Below are 15110 nucleotides of genomic sequence, written 5' to 3'. Positions count from 1 at the left end.
GTATTTTAAATTGATTGCCAAGTTGCCTTCCAGAAAGCTCTAGCTAGTTACACATTCCCACCTGCGCTTCAGGAAAGAGAGTTCATCCCTTCCCATGCCCTCACTGTCATGGGGTGTTATTCTCGGCCAGAGGGACTCTGAACTTTCTTCTCAGGTGCCTGGGGAAACGCCCTCACTACAGGAAGACTTAAACGATCATGCATGCCCCTAGGGACTGGCCGGTGGGGGGCAGGGCATCGGGCATCTAAAGAAGCCTTAGTGCAAGCCAGCGTCCAAGGTGGCTACATCCGAATGGACAGATCTAGCCCTAATTCCCAGGCTTTGCTTGTCCTTCATCTCTGATTCCCACCCCGCCCCAACTGCACTGGGCACGCTTGTACTTGACAAGCGTGTTTAAATTGTGTGTTGTGTTTAAATTGCTCAGTTCGTTGGTACCCCTCCCTCCCAGACATGAGTTCCTTGAGGGCAGGAAGCACATCTGCCTCAGCCACCACTGAATTTCCAGTGCCCAGAGCAGTGCCAGACACGTGGCAGCACCTGACGGGTTAACTAGACACCGCAGAGTCCTCTAGTCTCTGCCTCTTCCTCGCTCTCCCTATAGCCTGGGATAAGCCAACTTTTGTTTCTTAGAACCATTCCCTTTCCAAACCCGTGTGCTGCCCTGACTGGCTCAGGTCTTTAATGCGTATCACTTAAACAATTAGCTTACCCTTTAGCTGGTCGCCCTGCTTCCCCTGTCCTTCTGTCTTAGTTCATGATTTCTCTATTCCGTGGTTCTCTTTTGAACATAAGGACCTGACCCCATGAAATCTCTGCTTATAAACCTTCAGGGCTTCCCGTTCCCTCCAGAATCCTTTCAATGGAAGGTTTTGGCCCTTTACCACCTTCTTTTGGCCTTATCTTCCACCAGGACTCTGATGACTCTATTTTACAGACATACAAAACGAATCCTAATCCTGGCCCGGAAGAACCCACCTGTCTTAACTCTTTCCTTGGTGCACACTCTTTCCTGCATCCAGAATGTTTTCTCCTCTTGAATTGCTCTTCTGTTGAAGGCCCAGTTCTGGTGTTACTGTCACTATGAATTTTTCCCTGTCTCTCTGGACAACTCGTCGCTACCTCATTTCTCCTCCCACAATTCTTTGTTCACATTTTTACAAAACGTTGTTTCTAATGGTAATAATATTCAGTTGATGATTAGTGATTTCCTAAAATTTGTGAATTCCTTAAGGGTGAGGACTGTGTTGTCTTCACCCTTGGTTTTTTTTTTTTTTTATGTTTATTTATTTACTTATGAGAGAGAGAGAGAGCAGATGTGGGACAGAGAGCGAGGGAAACGGAGAATCCCAAGCAGACTCTGCACCATTAGTGCAGAGCCCAATGCAGGGCTGGAATTCACGAACTGTGAGATCATGACCTGAGCCAAAATCAACAGTCAGACATTTAACCTACCGAGCCACCCAGACGACCCCATCTTTGTATTTCTTGGGCCCAGAAGCACCTGCCACATTGTGTTAGTAGCAGAAACTGCTTGTTGCCTACCTCAGTATTCATTAGTGATTTCATTTGGGGTAGTGTTACGCCCACCCAAAAGACATTTTCTAGATTCCTTTGTAGCCAGGTTTGTCTGTGTGATTACATTCAGTACACTAAATGTTAGTGGAAGTATTCTGTGGGACTTTCTGGAAGCATCCTTAAAACAGAAGGGAGATACCTTCCTCACTCTTCATCTTTACTTCTACCTGAAATGCAATTGTGATAGCTGTGACTTGAAGAGCCATGTTGAATAATAAGGGATCTTGGCTTCCCAATGACCAGAAAGGCATCGTACTAACCCTGTTTTCTCTACTTCCAGACTTCTTTCACCCTCAAAAGAAACAGTTGTTAGCTTCTTTTCTGTTGTGTGTAGCCGAACATAAACCAGACTGATTTAGTAGTCAATAAACGTGTTTTGAAAGCGGAGTGACTACAAAATTATGTGACTTTTATTGTGTCTTACCTACCAATGGACTTGGAACAAGATTTACCACTTCATTATATCAGTGCATCATCACAGTCTTCTTGAGACATTCATTTGTCTGCACTTTTTATTGGACTTTAGGTCTGTATTTAAAAAAAAAAATTGGGGCGCCTGGGTGGCACAGTCGGTTAAGCGTCCGACTTCAGCCAGGTCACGATCTCGCGGTCCGTGAGTTCGAGCCCCGCATCGGGCTCTGGGCTGATGGCTCAGAGCCTGGAGCCTGTTTCCGATTCTGTGTCTCCCTCTCTCTCTGCCCCTCCCCCGTTCATGCTCTGTCTCTCTCTGTCCCAAAAATAAATAAACGTTGACAAAAAAAATTAAAAAAAAAAATTTAACATTTATTTACTTTTGAGAGACAGAGCATGAGTAGGGGAGGGGCAGAGAGAGAAGGAGACACAATCCAAAGCAGGCTCCAGGCTCTGGGGTGTCAGCATAGAGCCTGACGTGGGGCTTGAACCCACGAGCTGTGAGATCATGACCGGAGCCGAAGTTGGATGCTCAACCGACTGAGCCACCCGGGAGCCCCTAGATCTGTATTTTGTAATTGTCTTTGCCTATATTTTATTAGTTTTGTAAAGTCGATTCAAATGTGTCTAAAATGCAGATGAGATAAAAATTATAAATAAATCCACTCGCAACTTAAAGTGTAGGCAATCAAAATTGAAAGCCCAGGACTGGGGAGCAGAGGAACCACACCCACATACTGGAAACTCTGTTCTTCCCCCCCAGCCCTTCCCCCAGGGATTGCCTCAGCAGGCTGTCCTCCATGCAGGGTTTGTCAACATCTTTCACTGTGACACAATGTGGGCCAGGGCACACCCCCTCAAAGGAAGTTCAGTTTTGGTAAGTGGGTGTGGCAGATGGCTGGTAGAAAGGCTGAGTAGGAGGAGAGGAGATGAGGAAGGTTGACGATTAAAAGGTGCGCAGAATCAAAGAATAGGATCTTGTTATATGGGTGGGGAGCCCCCAGCCCAGGAATAGGAAGTGACTGGCAAATATCTTTTGGGTAACATTTTAGCTGTGATTCTTTCTGTTTTCAGCAGGAAAAGACAACTCTGACAAGTTTAAGCGAAAAGGGAGAATTGATTAGAAAGCTAGTGGTGTTGCCCCTGGCAGCCATGGAAGAGTTTCAGGTGCTATAAATTGACTTCTCATTATGGAGGGTGAGGACTGACTTCCCACAGACCACACCCCGTCACCCCCTCACACACACCTCTTCATCATCCCGGTGGCTTATGTTCCCGTTTGGCTTATGTTCCCGTTCTTCGCAATTCTATTTTCCGCAGAGTCACTAAGCGTCTTGTTTTTTCAGTTGCCTGGTTATCTATGCACTTCTTGTTAATTCAATCCCAAGCTCCTCCCTGCCCCCAGAATGACAGGAGTTCTCAACATGTTCAGATGCAATGGATCTCCATCAATTTCATCATCTTGAAGAAATCTCTCCCAGTGCCTTTGACCTGGTCCTGTCTTTTTTTTTTTTTTAATGTTTATTTATTTTTGAGAGAGAGAGAGAGAGACAGAGTGTGTGCAGGGGAGGGGCAAAGAGAGAGAAAGAGACACAGAATCTGAAGCAGGTTCCAGGCTCTGAGCTGTCAGCACAGAGCTGTATGTGGGGCTTGAACCCACGAGCCGTGAGATCATGACCTGAGCTGAAGTCGGACGTTTAACCGACTGAGCCATCCAGGCTCCCGGACCTGGTCCTGTCTTGTGTGGACTGCTCTTCAGGACTGATATGTGGGGTGGTCATGGCGTCTCACCTGACCAGCATCCTGGGGATGTCTTGTCTGCACACATATTTAAGAGTGGGGCACAGAAAAGTGAATTAGAAGCCCCACGTACATATGTGGGGCTTGCCAACGGGGACTTGATTGCAGAGTGATCTGGCTGGGCCAGTTCATTGGGAAACCTCTGATGTCAGTATCTCTAGGTCTTTTTACTCGGGCTTGGTCAAATTTGCCAGAAAAGTTTCTGCCAGTCTCATGCTCAGAAGGAAGAAGCCTGCCAGTGTTCTGACTGTGGAATGGGGGAAGAGAGGCGGTGGTCTCCTCATTTCGTATGTAGGATGTCCATGCTTAAACCTCCTGTTTCCAATATGCCACCTGGGCCCCCAACTGTGACCGATGTCTCTCAGTCCAGAAAACTGATTTTATCCTTTCCTAATGGAAGTCTCTAGTGTCTCCTGCTGGGGTAGAGGAGGGACCGCCACTCACTAAGGGCAGTGCGGGAGGAGTTAGGGAGTCTAATGGCTTCTTAAATCCACATTTAATTAGTTCTCCTGTTTTTATGCCCAGTTTTAACCTTACTCCAAGTGAGTAGTACCTGCTGCCTCCTACCTCAAGTTCCTGGGGGCTCCACGGTGTAAACAGGGGAGTATCTTGTGGTTTTTTGGGGGGTTTTTTGTTGTTTTTTTGCACAGCCGGTCTAGGATTCAGCTTTTAATGCTACGAAGTGAGCATTAGTCCAGTTTGAGTCAGGTGTCCCTCCTAAACCAATTAACTTTGGCAAAGAGAGTAGAGGCCATGGCTGGCGTGAGAAGGTCCAACAGTGTGGTGGGGGTGGAGTCACGTTTTACTAACATGGCAGCTCCCATGGTCATAGAGATGGGGAAGGGCAGTCCCTAGGAAAGGAGATGGATAGTCCCTTAGGATCTACCACAGCTAGGAAAGAGGAGATTGAAATCTGGGGCTCTTTTTATTCTCCCCATCTTGTTGGTCATCATAAGGGCAGAAATGAGAGGGAGGGGACAGGACGAAAAAGTAGTCATCACAGCTCCTGGGGTAGGAGCTGGTGTCCACAGGAAACTTCTGAGTCTGTGATGCTATTGGATTAGGTGAGGGAGAAGATAGTGTACACGCAAAAGCTGGAGCAGGCAGAGGGACAGTGGGCAAGTCTCCAGGAGGGCACTGAATGCGAAGGCCGTGGGAGAAACACTGACGTACTTAAGAAGGTTGCCCAGCAAAGTGCTCCTCAAGAATTTGGGAATCTTTCAGGGGCGGTTCACAAGGACTTGGGAATACATGGGCTCCTCTCTGGCATTAGGGCTGCCTCAAATCTCCCACTGGGTATCTTCTGGGCACCACCAGGTTCTGGGAGATACTGGCATGTTGTGATGCCAACATGGCACGTTGTTCTATTGCAAAGTGGGAAAAGACTTGGTTCATCTCTTTTGTGTTACACTTGTTGGAAGGGCCCTAAAGCCACCTGCCACACCAATTTGAAGAATAAAAAGGGTTTTCGCTTTTTGTATTTCCAACCTGACACACTGGGCCTCTCTCCTCCAACAGCCATGACTCTCCTCCAACAACTCTTCTCTGGGCCAAGCTGGTCATGCCTTTGGGATGAGAGCTTTCCGAGAAGTCTGCTCAGTCATTCAGGCGAATCAGCTGCCAGACACAGTCTTGCATATCCAGGCCTCAATTTATGCCCCAAATTATGTTATCCTAGTCTCAACATGTTCGATACGTTTTCCGGCACACATTGATTAACGCTGGGGAAATTCACCGAAGAGGCACATAAGCTCTGCCCCTCTGACTCCTGGGATTAAAAGTGGGTGAGACTCTGCACATGTGTGTTTAAGGACAGTCCTTTATAAAGAAGGACTACCATTGCTTTCTGTGGTAACAGAATACCCAACTAGTGGGGGCTTATGCCTGGAGTGAGCAAACTGGCCCACAAGCCAAATCCGGACTGTCACCTGTTTTTGTAGAGCACATGAGCCAAGAATGGTTTTAAAATTTTTTAATGATTGAACAGAAATCAAAAGAAGGATGAGATTTTTGTGACATGTTAAGATTCTATGAAATTCAAGGCTCAGTGTCCATAAGGAAGTTTTACTGGAGCACAGCCACGCTCTTTCCATTATTCATCGTGCATGGCTGTTTGCATGCTCCAGCAGCAGAGTTAAGTAGTTGAGATAGACGTTGTGTGTTCCGCAAAGTCTAAAATATTTACTGTCTGGTTCTTTACAGAAAAGAAGCGCTGATCCCTGGCTTAAACCATAACAAATCTGTTATTTCCTTAAGAAATCTGAAAATAAGGCATTTCCAAGGTTTAGTTCAGTGGTTCCACAAAGTCTAGGTGCTAAGGTGACATATCTAAAATTCTCCCAGTCTTGCCTCATAGTCACAAGATGGCTGCATCAGCCTGAAGCACTAGTACTCACAAAATCCCATCCAAAGGCAGGAAACAAGAGAACAGCAGGGGGGCAGAGAAGGACCTTTTTAGCATGCTTCTTTAAATTCATCAGAGAGGAAAATTCTTTCTCCAATTCCCCTAAAAAGCCTTATTCTCAATCTCATGGGCCGGCACTAAGTCAGTAGATCACACGACATCCCATGCTGTCATGGAAGCGGCTAAAAGAGACGGGGAAGGAAATGGCCATTGGATAGCGGACTGTAAGTGACTGCCACATACACAAACTGTCGCTGTGGGCAAGTGGTGAGTCGGTGGCAGTGGTGTGAGAGCCAGCTGCACACACCTCTTTCCTTCCTGCATTTAGTGATGTCACATTGCTGGTTTGAAGTTGGTCAAAATTGACAACGGTGGGAGTATTTATGTCACAGAAGTGAATAAATACGATAAATCAAGTGGTTTTGTCAGCACACGACTGATTAGGGATGGTTTTTATTTGGCTGTACTTTTCCAAGTTTTCTACCATGAACATGGGTTAATTTTATAGTCAGAAAAAAAAATGTTTTAAGAACAAAAGAGGCCTCACCTTATATCATATACGAAATTAACTCAAAACGGGTAAAAGATGTAAACATAAGAGCTGAAACTATAAAACTCTTAGAAGGGGTACCTGGGTAGGATGCTTGGGTGCTCAGTCACTTAAGCATCCGACTTCAGCTTAGGTCATGATCTTGCAGTCCGTGAGTTTGAGCCACACGTCAGGCTCCAGGAGCCTGGAGCTTGCTTTGGATTCTGTGTCTCCCTCTCTCTCTGCCCCTCTCCTGCTCGCACTCCATCTCTCTCTCTCTCCCTAAAAAATAAGCAAACATTAAACATTGGGATTCTCTTTCCCTCTCTCCCTCCCCCTCCCTCCCCCCCCAGACACTGTCTCCAGAAAATTAAATGCCGCTCCCCCCCACCCCCCGTGCTCTAAATAAATAAATAAATAAATAAATAAATAAAAGATTATTATACTGGGGCACCTGGGTGGCTCAGTCAGTTAAGCGTCCAACTTTGGCTCAGTTCATGATCTCACGGTTCGTGAGTTCAAGCCCCACGTTGGGCTCTGTGCTGACAGCCCAGAGCCTGGAGCCTACTCTGCATTCTGTGTCTCCCTCTCTTTCTGCCCCTCCCCTACTCACTCTCTATCTCTCTCAAAAATAAATTAACATTAAAAAAAATTTCTTTTAAAGATTATTATAAAACTCTTAAAAGTAAACACGGGGAAAAGCTTCATGACATTAGATTTGGTAACAGTTTCTTACATGTGACACTGAATGTATAAACAACAGATGTAAAAATATATAAATTAGACTCCCTCAAAAGGAAAAACCTCTGTGCATCAGAAGACACCACAGTGTGAAAAGGCAAACTATGAAATGGGAAAAAATATGGGCAAATCTTACATCAGGTAAGGGATTAAGATCCAGTATATAAAGAACTACACTGGACAACAAAATGACTCCATTAAAAAATGGGTAAAGGGGCACCTGGGTGGTTCAGTCGGGTAAGTGTCTGACTTCGGTCCAGACCATGATGTTGCTGTTTGTGGGTTCAAGCCCCAAGTCGGCCTCTTTGCTGTCAGCACAGAGCCCGCTTCAGATCCTCTGTATCCACCACCACCCCCCCGGCCCCACCCCTGCGCTTGCTTTCTCTTTCTCTCACAAACAAATAAACTTAAAAAAAAAAAATAGGTGGAGGACTTGAGTAGACATTTCTCCAAAGAAGATATACAAATGGCCTATAAGCACACGAAAAGATGTTCAATAACGCAATATCACTAATCATTACGGAAATGTGAATCAAAATCACAAGGAGATATCAATTCATACCCATTAGGGTGGCAACTATAAAAACAAACAGACAAACAAACAGAGAATAAGTGTTGGTGAGGCTTTGGGGAAATAGGAGATTCATACATTATTGGTGAGAATGTGAAACGGTGCAGCCACTATGGAGAGCAGTGTCGTGGTCCCTCAAAATATTGAAACTAGAATTATTATATGATCTGGCAATTCCATCTCTGGCTATACATCCCAAAGAATTGAAAGCAGGGTCTTGAAGAGGTATTTCTACCCCCACGTTCACAGCAGCATTACTTACAATAGCCGAAAGGTGGAAGCATCCCAAGTGTCCATCAATAAGTAAATGGATAAACGTAATAAGGGAGATAGATGCATGCAATGTATGCAGCCCCACCTGAGGCTGGGGTGGGGGGAAGGGGGCGTTGTTATTTCACAGATGCAGAATTTCAGTTTTGTAAGATGAAAACAATTCTAGAATTTGGTTGCACAACAACGTGAACGTGCTTACCATTACTCAACCCTATACTTAAAAGTGGCTAAGATGGTAAATTTTATGTTACATGTATTTTACCACAACTAAAATTTTTTTTTTTTAAATTTTCTGGGGACAGTGTCTGGAGGCATTTAGAATGGTCCAGTGTCTGAAATACCATCTCAGATGGGTCTACAACACAGCCTCTAAGGAAACCAGGCTGTCCCTGGTAGTAGAACTGTTGACCTTTATACCAAGAAGGTTAGGAAAGCACCAAAAGGTGCGTGTGGGTGTGCCCAGGCCAGCATCGAGGAGTTGGTGCTGTGAGACCTCACCTTCCTATGAGGTTGTCTCAAACGAACAAACATGTCAGCAGGGCCTTTGGTGGTTCCGTGCCTGCTGTGGCCGTGAGGGGACTGAGTGTGCTTCCTCACTGAGGAGCAGAAAATTTTTGAAAGTTTTGAAGGACAGAATACAAGCACAGAGTCAGAAAACTAAATTTAAAAACGAAGATTTTTTCACTATATGCTAACTAACTTGGATGTAAATTAAAAAATAAAATAAGATAAATAAAAATGAAGCTTTTTTGAGTAATGGAAAATTTTTTTGTAAAGGTTAATTTAAGCTTGAGGTGGGAAGTGAAATTAAAAAAATATTTTGAGGGGCTCCTGGGTGGCTCAGTCAGTTGAGCATCCCAGTCTTAATTTCAGCTCAGGTCATGATCCCAGGGTCGTGGGTTCCACACTGAGCATGGATCCTGCTTAAGAGTCTCTCTCTCTCTCTCTCTCTCTCTTTACCCTCCCTGTTTGCCTGTGCTCTCTCTTTCTAAAATTAAAAAAATGATCATAATTCGAGTCCAGGTGAATCCAGACTCCGGGACAGATGACTTCCCAAGTAGCTGCGGACATGAGCTGGTAACTCAGGCTGGACAGTGAAATCCCTGAAGACCACAGGAGCTGGACTTCTGGGCTGTCTGGGTTCGAAGCAGAAGCAGACAGTCCTGCCCACTTCCAATTTGGGGGGCTGCTTTCTGAAACGATGAAGAGTACCAGGTTAGGATTAGAACATGTGGTATACTTTAAATGTTCACCTGTATGGGGCACCTGGGTGGCTCAGTCGGTTGAGCATCCGATTTCGGCCCAGGTCACGATCTCATGGTTCGTAAGTTCAAGCCCCGCATCGGGCTCTGTGCTGACAGCTCAGAGCCTGGAGCCTGCTTCGGATTCTGTGTCTCCCTCTCTCTCTGTCCCTCCCCTGCTCATGCTCTGTCTCTGTCTCAAAAATAAATTAATACAAACATTTAAAAAAATGTAAATGCTCACCTGTAATTAATGCTTTAACATAAAAGGTACAATAAGGTATAATTGTACTTTTCACAGGATTTTAAAGAAATATGACTCCATTGTATGTTACAGGCAGCAAGGCCAGTCACTAAGCCACACATTTAAATCTGATTCATCAGTGTCTTTCTTTCATTTCTTGCAGGGCTACTCTGTGGACTGTATCTATAATCCTATTTGGAAAAAACATCAAAAGTCTAAATTTGAGACCTGTTGTAAAAGTGAGACTGGAGCCTGACTGCCTTCCTGCCAGCCGCCCAATACCCACCTCCATGAAAGGACCTGGAGGGGAGCCATCTGGGGCCTGAGAGAGAACACAGTCTGAGAGGCCTGGTCAGCATGACCCTGTCCTGAGAATTAATTTTGGCTCTATGGGTGGAGAGCAATGTTCCCCAACGTCTGATCCTCAGTCTCTTTTATCTCTACACAGATCCAACAATTACATCTGTATGGGTGTCTCTAAGCCCCCACTTCCGCCTGACCTCTCTGGTATCTCCAGTCCCACACTTCCAACTTCCGGAGAGAAAGGTCTGCTTTGCTGCCTCACCCGGGCTGGCCCCCAAGCTCAACGCTCCTAGTTGAGCTCATCATTCCACCTTCTGGACCTGAAACCTAGAATTATTTTCAACTCCTACCACTCCCTTGGCACAGGTAACCCATTAGTCACCACGCATAGTCACCCACTGCTGGTAACGGCTTTCACACTCATCCCATTGTAAATGGCTGTGAGATTGCCGTGGGTGTCCAGCCTATCATACAGATCAGGCAGAATGGGACCCCGCCTGGAACAGGCTGGCATCAGTATGGCAATCTGTCACTAACAGCAGAAGCTGTAACAGGAGTCATGGCCAATGGGGTAAGACGAAGAGATGTGGTCAAGGTCAGCGCCAGATTCCCCAGGCTAAGAGGGGTCAGACAAGCAGGGCAAGTATAAGAATTAAAGTCAAGAGCCAGAGCAGACCTGGAAACTGAGCTGGTTTGGGCTCGTAGGACAGAGCATGGGCACTGTGACTGGATTCTAGGGACAGAGTTTTTGCTTTGCGGGGGGTGGAGGGGGAAGTGAGTAGGGACCCTTGGAGAGGCCCAGGCCTGTGCTTTCTTAGCTGTGCCATGGCCAGGTGTCATGGAGCTGTGTATCCTTAACATGTTTCCTCTTCTCCACCCCCCTGCCTCACTCCAGCCCAGAGTGACTCCTTATTTGCCTTGACTTTGAGAAAGCATCTCTATCTGCAACCCTGCAGCCTCTGGAGGGGAGCTACTAATATCTATTGCACACCTGCTAAGGCCTTTTGTGTATTTTATCACATTCATCCCGACAGCAACACTGGAGATAGATGGTGACATCTGACATTTGTTCGGTGACTTTGGTTTCTATTTTATTTTCACAAGCACTAACTCATTTGACCACTGGGTAACCCAGTGAAGTGGTCAGAGCCCTATTCAGCAGATGAGAAATCCCTGGGGCCAGAGGGATTAAAGTGACTTCCAGAAGTCACCCAGGTCCCTATGACTCCAGGTGTTGCCCAGCAGTATCTGCTGGAAGTTGTTAGAAACAACAGCAGGATCTTGGGCTCACCCCAGGCCACCGAACCGGAATCTGCATCTGAATCCTAACCCCGCGGGGGATCACTGGCATGGTGAAGTTGGCCTGAGTAGTTGTTCTAGGAGTCTGTACTAGAAAGCAGCCTTACAGGGCTAAGTCAGCTGCGGTCAGCGATGGTGGACACCAATACCCCAAGGTTACCTGCAGCTCTTAGAGTCAACACTGACCGCTGGCCATCGGTGGGGAGTGAAGCTGACAGAGCCAGGGATCGGATGGAGAGAGAAGAGAAAGAGAAGTCAAGTCAAGGGGCATTTGTGAAGCTTCTGCTGGGTGCCTGCTGCTATGGCTCCAGGCATACATAGCAAAGAGGGCGAGGAGCTGAGGGTGTGTTTGGGGAGCAAGACACAGGAGCCAATGCGGGAGGACTGCGACCCAGCACCTGGAAGCAAGCTGAGTGCTGGAGAAGGTGCTGGTCCAGCGGCAGTGGAGGGCCCTCCTGGGGGCAGCAGAAGGAAGGCGGGAGGATGCCACTGGGCCGGGGTGTGCTGGGCCCTGCAGACGAGGCAAGTGAGTGCAGGTTCGGTCTGGCAGGCAGTGCCTTCAGAGAGCCTGGGCTAGAGAATGTCCTGGTGCCTACTTCTCCAGCCTTAGTTTCCCTTACCAGTCTCCTCTTCTCAGGGAAACACCTGTGCTTACAACCCCCTTAAGACGTTGTAGCTTGTAGAACTGCTCCCTGCCAATTCTCAACAACCAGAACTGAGTCCCTCAGGCCCCTTCCCTGCTTTCTGAGTCTTGATAAAGCCACCGCTCTTCACCCGGTCACTCCGCCACTCACCTTGGGAGTGATTTCTGACTCCTCCCCTTCTTGTGACCTTGACATTTAGTTCAACTGCTTCTGTCTGAATTATCTCTGATGAGAACACATTTTATCTCACAATGTCTCCCTCCTTCTAGTATCTCCACCCCACACTCAGGAATTGTTGCAGGCTTCTTTCATTGGGTCCAAATTCCGCAGCCTGAGCTGCGGTTCTCAGCTCTCCACACCTTCCTCCCACTTGGCCATGTCTCTCAGTTTCCTCAGTGCTCCTATTGAGACAGCCATCCCCATGGTTCCTGCCCTCCCCTCCCTCAGATCCCTCGTGTCCATTCCTGCTTGTCTGACCCTACCCGGGAAGACTTTGTGTCCATATGTCCTCTGTCCAAAGCCTGCTTGTCTTTCTATGCCCATTATATGCTTTTGTTTCTTTTTTGTTGGGATTAGAACCAAGGATTTGTGGCCAGGATTATAATGATGATCTCTGTTATGCACAATTATCATAGAAAAGACTGGAATTAAACAGCAATGTAGTAACCATGGTGGTCTCTGGATTCTGGGCAATTGGTAATTTTTTTTCTTTCTAATTTTTAAAAAATATTTTCCTTTTTTCTAGGGCAACCATGTAGTACACTATAATTAAACAAAGTACATAAACTATTATGATTTCTAAAGCATGAATTGCAGCCAGAGAAAGGCTGCTGTTCAGGAAGGCGGCAGTTGGGTGAATCCAGGTAGTTGGCCTTGGGAGGGCGGAGAGGTAGAAAGCACGGTAGTTAATTCAGACCTGGGCTTGAATCTCAACTTTGCACCTCACTCTCTGACCTTGGGCAAGTTAGTTAACCCTCTGAGTTTCTACATATGCTAGTGGTGTGGCCTTGGGGAACGAATTTAGCCTCTCTAAGCCTGATGATTCATTTAACAACTTTAATAACTATGGAACTATGTGCCAGGAATGGTTCTGGATGCTGGAGTCTAGCTGTACACAATTCAGACAAATTCTCCACCCTCGCGGAGTCTCTACAGGGGAGAAGCAGATAGTAAACAACCAAGAAAGATGTAATATCTTTTCTTAAATGCTTTTTCTTAAGTTTATTTATTTTGAGAGAGTGAGAGAGTGGCGGGAGGGGCAGAGAGAGAGGGAGAAAGAGAATCCCAAGCAGGCTCTGTCAGCTCAGAGCCCAATGAGGGGCTCGAACTCCCCAACTGTGAGATCATGACCTGAGTTGAAACCAGGAGTCAGATGCTCAACCGACTGAGCCATCCAGGTGCCCCAGAAAGATGTAATATCTTCAATGTTGATATGTGCACACACAAACACATATATGATATCCCATGTGGTGGTTAAGTGCTATGAAGAGAGTAAAGAGGAGTCTAGAGAAAGTTTGCAATCTTAAATAGGGTGGTTCAGGGAGGTCTCACTGAGGAGGTGACATTTAAACAGAGACCAAAAGGAATGAGATAGCCAGCCCTGCGGGTGCCCAGGGAGTGAATTCCAAGCCAAGAGGACAGCAGTGCCAAGGCCTCCGGGCAGGAGTGGACTGCGGGTCTGAGGAGTAGCCAGAAGGCCTGTGTGGCAGGAGCCAAGTAGGGGGAGCGGCAGGAGATGAAGCCAGGGACGTGGAGGCAGACCAGATGATGAGAGCTTGGTAGGCCATGGTCAAAGCCTAAGAATACTGGCAAGAGGGGCGATGGTGGATATATTTTGAAGGTGGAGCCAATGGGATATGCTGATATACTGACCATGAAGATACATTGCTGATATATTGACCACAAAGAAACACGTCAAGGAAGAGTCCTGGAACTCTGAGCATCAGATCAAATGAAGGTGCCACATAGCTATTTACTGAGCTAGGGAAGTGCTGTGTGCCTATTTCAGCTTCTCAATAACCAATGCTGTGGTGGGACCGGCCCTTGTAGTTCTTACAATGATTGCAAGACACTCTTCAGCAATAATCATCAGGAAATTTAAAAAAATAAATAAAGGTTTATTACTTACAGGACCTGGAAGTTACATAGCATACTTGGGGCCACACAGTGAGGTCACAGGGGGAGAGAGAGAGAGAGAGAGAGAGAGAGAGAGGATGTACATGCAGGCCTGGGGTCGAGGGTGGAGGCCTAGGGTTTCATGGACTCCCTCTGTCTTGGTGACTTTATTTTTTTTTTTTTTAACGTTTATTTATTTTTAAGACAGAGAGAGACAGAGCATGAACGGGGGAGGGTCAGAGAGAGAGGGAGACACAGAATCAGAAGCAGGCTCCAGGCTCTGAGCCATCATCAGCCCAGAGCCCGATGCGGGGCTCGAACCCATGGACCACAAGATCGTGACCTGAGCTGAAGTTGGACGCTTAACCAACTGAGCCACCCAGGCGCCCCTGTCTTGGTGACTTTATAACACAAAAGTGGGAATTTAAAGCATGGGAAGAGAAAAGGCAAGTGGCCCAAAATGATCAGTTATCAAAATCAACCAAAATCTCTGAAATAAAGGAGCCTCAGTCCAGGGAGTGGCCCAGTTCTTTGTCCAGTCCTGTCGCTTGCTAGGAGAAGTAGATGCCTCTTAGAAGTGATACCTTGGCAATCAAAGCTTAAGTTGCGTTACAACTTGCATTACAAAAAGGAAGATCATCTGCCAGAGTTTCCACTACAAGAAGACTGTGGAAGGAGCAGGTTTAGGGGCACAATAATAGGGTTTGATTTTGGATAGTGTGTTGGCCATGTCTATTAGATGTGCAGGTCAAGGCATTGAGTAGACAGTTGAGTATTCAAGCCTAGAGTTCAGGGGACAGGCCAGGGCTGGAGATAAAAACATAGTTGCTGTCAGGGGCACCCGGGGGGCTCAGTCGTTTAAGCGTCCAGCTCTTGGTTTCAGCTCAGGTCATGATCTCACAGTTCATGGTTTTGAGCCCTGCATCAGGCTCTGCGCTGATAGGGCAGAGCCTGCTTGGG

The 15110-nt window shown here is 46.7% G+C and overlaps 1 long non-coding RNA gene across 1 annotated transcript; it reads left to right on the top strand.

Moving 5' to 3' along the window:
• Positions 1-9916: 9916 nt before the first annotated feature.
• LOC109498237 lies at positions 9917-12718 on the top strand. The gene is made up of 2 exons (XR_002154943.3): positions 9917-10140; positions 10238-12718. It is a non-coding gene; the product is annotated as an uncharacterized LOC109498237 (long non-coding RNA).
• The last annotated feature ends 2392 nt before the right edge of the window (positions 12719-15110 follow it).

This window comes from Felis catus, chromosome A3 (genome assembly GCF_018350175.1).
Source record: "Felis catus isolate Fca126 chromosome A3, F.catus_Fca126_mat1.0, whole genome shotgun sequence".
Taxonomy (NCBI): Eukaryota; Metazoa; Chordata; class Mammalia; order Carnivora; family Felidae; genus Felis; species Felis catus.
This window is presented reverse-complemented; position numbering and strand designations above follow the sequence as displayed.